The following is a 4,119-nucleotide window of genomic DNA, read 5'->3' as shown; positions in this document are numbered from 1 at the left end:
TTTCTTTAAAGATTTTGTTTTTAAGTAATATCTACACTCAATGTGGGCCTCAAACTCAACCCCAAGATCAAGAGTTGCATGCTTTACGGACTAAACCAGACTGGCGCCTCTAGGTTTTTTTTTTAATTAAAGGACTTTATGATTATATTTTGGTACTGCATACAAGTCTTTGGTATCATCACTTAAAACCAAGAAATTAAGGAAAATTAAATATGCAGGCTTTTTCACGTTTCAGGGTCACCTTTTCACGGTGCTATTGATACAATGTAATCAATGCTAAGGAGAAATGATTTTAGAACAAGAATCCAACAACCTCACTGTGGATTTTATTTTCAAGGTTTTTGTTTTTGTTTGAATAACAACAAATGAATCTTTATTCTCTTCTGCTCAAGAAACTTGGTTTTATATTTATTCACTACAAAATCCTTCTGACTCTGAGAATGCTAAAAACAAATAATCCTCAGTGTTTTTTGTTTTGTTTTTTCTATCAGGCTTTTATTCTACCTTCGCAGTTGGAAGTAGTCATTAATGACTGACACAATCAAGACAATCCTACAGTATGTGTGGTAAAATAATTAATATGGAATTATAACTCAAGTCTTTCCTTAAAATGAACAAACAAGGCCTGCTCCAGTATACAAGTTTGAATTCAATAAGTAGAGTTGACTTTAGCCATACCCAAGAAGAAAATTTCCTCCAGACCCAAATTTGAAAGTAAGGGAAATGTTTTCTTAGAGTCATTTCTCTTGGGCCAAAATAGTGCAATATTTTCAAGAATAAGTAAATCAGGTGCATGGCAGTACTTTGATGTCAATATTTTTATTTTCTTACTTAGTTTTTAAAGACTGGGCTTAAACTCTTGATATAAAGCAGACTTTTAATTTCCCGTTTTTCAAAGATGATACTGAAAGGTCACTTTCTAGCTTTTAAAATTCTAAGAAATGACTCATTGTACAACTACTGTCTTACAGGCTTCAAAATCAAATTTCCGGTCAGTATTATGCATTTTGATTTGGCAAACATGTATCCTTTTTTATGTGTTGTAATAGAGATTATTATTAAGAGCTTTTTATTACTGGTTTCCAGGTTTTAGGCAGTAGATCTTCTGAGTACTCCATCACATAGGTAAAAAGAACATTGCATTATTTAATGAAATCTGTTTCCGCCAGTTGCAACAAAATCTCTAGCAGAGATTCATAAAAGATCCGAACGGTTATTTTATTCATTTCCAACTTATCTTTACAAACATTTATTTTTGACTATTTATTAATTAGTAGAGATGCCTACATTCAGAAAGATGAGCATTCTCAAGCTGACAACTTTGTTCCCCAGAAATGTAACATGCAACCAAAAGGGAGCTATGCCAAACCAGGGTCATGAGTGAATGAGGGTTGTGTCAGACCAAGACCAGAAAACATTTCTTTTTCTATCTAATGATCAAAAGCTGTGGAAACTTCTGTGCCTAAAGAGACATGACAGAGCTTTTGACTGAAAAGCCAGTGTGGCTTGAGGGATAGAGCTCAAAGACTGGGTCTGACAAAGAATGGAGTGCCCTGGGGAAAATGCCATGGGCCGCCTTCTGGATTGTAATCTCATTCCAGCTGGGCTCAGTGGACCTGGTCTGGCCTGGTTATAGCACTGGTTTAAAGAACCCCAGGAAAACAGACTTAGTCCAGATTCTTTGGGGCACAAGTGAAATTTGGGCTTATCATTCATTCACTAGATTGAAAATCTCATATTACCCTAGAATTGACTTTTAAGCAAGAAATATTTACTGAATATCTATTATGTGTTTCAAGGCCATCTAATTTTAAATTCCCTTAAAATAAACTGTATTTATTTATTGATTAATCTCTCCCCCACCCCCACATAAAGTTAGATAGTATCTTCAATGATGGATCAAAGGGATCAAAACTCAGAATGATTCAGGCATTATTCTCTGATTAATGCATTGTTCTCACCCCTGACAAAGCTACCCTTACATTCTTCAAAAAGAAGATCATTTATTCTATTATTTAAAATCTCCCAGTATTGTTATTATATGATTTTAATAAAGTACTCCCACCTAGGAAATTCAGAATGCTATGCCCGATTCGCGAGTCCCCTGAGACCCTGAAGGAGCTGACACCCATGCAAGTACAAAAGGGTTTTTATTACAAGCTCGAACAGGGGCTCACCCGCCTACCGGTGTAGTGGCAGAAGGTGAAGCCCCAAACAATAGCAAATAGGGTTTTTAAGGAGTAAGGGGTGGGGGTGTTACAGTACATGTAGCATCATCTCATAAGCACCAGTTACAATTGTACAGCAGCACCCATGGTAACAGCTTTGACCATTCAGTATCTGTGAAGTGTTCATTACTTTTGGTGGGACCCAATCATGACTTTTGAGGATCCTTTGAAAATGACCAATTATGAGGTGAGTTCAAAGGGCCCACGTGGGGTTCAGGCAAGCGGTGAGAAATTGGCTAGTCTGTACAGAATAACTGTCTACAGTTCCCAGCCTTGACTCAGAACACAGGAATGTTTTTTGATTAGCTGACCTGAGGGTGGTCCAAGGATGGCTTTAGCCTTGAGCAATCTGAGGAAGTGGGGCTGCGTGCAGCTCGAGGATGCTCTTAATGGAGGCCTTAATCTCAAAATGATATTACTTAGGCTCTTCAGGAACTGTTTGTGTTCCAAGGCTTTTCTTATAGTCCTCAAGAAACAGAAATTATTTCCGTGGTGTGTGTATCGCTAAAAACAAGACTCCATTTTTAAATGGAGTTACTTATGCTAAGTCCTATGTTACCAAACTGAGATTCAATGTAATTAGTTTTGGGCTCTTCTAGAAATGTAATTTTAAACCAGTTATCAAGAGTTACCTGATGAGCAAGCAGTAGATCTGCCAGAGATACCTGCCATCCCTTAAAAGAAAGTAACCTTGTACAGTCAGTCTGCTTTTTTGTTTAGTAGAATTTCCTTGTTCCTGCTTCCTTTTACCTGTAAGACAGCTCCTCAGAGCTCTTTTCTATTTGCCAGATTGGATGATGCTCCATTCATGGATTGCTGAATGAACTCAGTAAAATCTTTAAAATTTACTTAATTGAATTTTATTTTTCAATAGTGTGATCTTTAATGTTGTCAAAATTATTACATTTTTAATGGTTTACAATGAACATCAAATGGATTACAAAGACCTCAGATTAGAAAATCACCAAGACTATCAAGAGAAATGACAGAAAGCTCCAAACTTGTCTTAAAGAGAAACAACAACAGCTTTTAAAATTTCTTCTGAGCATACTGCAATACCTAATTTTATAAGAACACTAAAACAAGACTTCTGTCATTGCCGTGCTACTGGATTCTACTGTCTGGGCTTTCCATTTCCCCATTTCCTCCGCTTATGTCTAAAGGTCTATACAGGTCTCGTGATTTCCAAGCAAGAGAGGATTCAGAAACGGTCTGTCTTGTGAAGTGTAAGAACTTCCTCTAGGTTACACCACCATACAAGAACTAGTTTCTACCGGATTTAAATGTTTAAATTGTTCGCGACAAATTTTGAAAGAACTTGAAATGGATTAATTGCAGACTGTACACCCCGTTCCCCGTACGTTAATCACCATACTTACTGCATCCCTATGAGTTCATATCCCTGAAACAAGCATGAAAACCAAAAAAGAAAAAAAAAGAAAAAGAAAGATGCACAACTTAGATGTGAGAAGGACCCAAATTTCCTAGTCCTCAGGGTTGGTTTTCAGTAGTCGGGAAATAAGCATACTTTCAGAGTCTGGAACTCCATAAAATGGTTTGAGAGGATGCCCCCAGCAGTGTCACGGCCCATTTCGTTTTGCATCTAAACAGAGTACGATTTCCCAACTAGGAGAACTGGTTCAGCGGGCCCAAACTCCGAGCTAGACTAGGGCGGGTCCCCGTGCTGCAGCGCTGGGCGCGGGGAGCAGGCGGGGGCTCTCCTTTCGTCGGCCTCTGGGGTTGAGGCCCAGAGGTCAGCCCCGCTCTCGGCTCCGCGCCCCGCGCGGGTGCGAGCCGCCAACTTCGGGCCAATCAGCGCGCGGCGTCTCGGACACCGCAGCGCCCGGGCCCGCGCCCCCCGCGCCCCCTCGGCAGCAATGGCAGCGGCGGC

This window comes from Crocuta crocuta, unplaced genomic scaffold (assembly GCF_008692635.1).
Source record: "Crocuta crocuta isolate KB4526 unplaced genomic scaffold, BGI_CrCroc_1.0 scaffold451, whole genome shotgun sequence".
In the NCBI taxonomy this organism is placed as follows: Eukaryota; Metazoa; Chordata; class Mammalia; order Carnivora; family Hyaenidae; genus Crocuta; species Crocuta crocuta.
Note: the sequence above shows the minus strand (reverse complement) of the source record.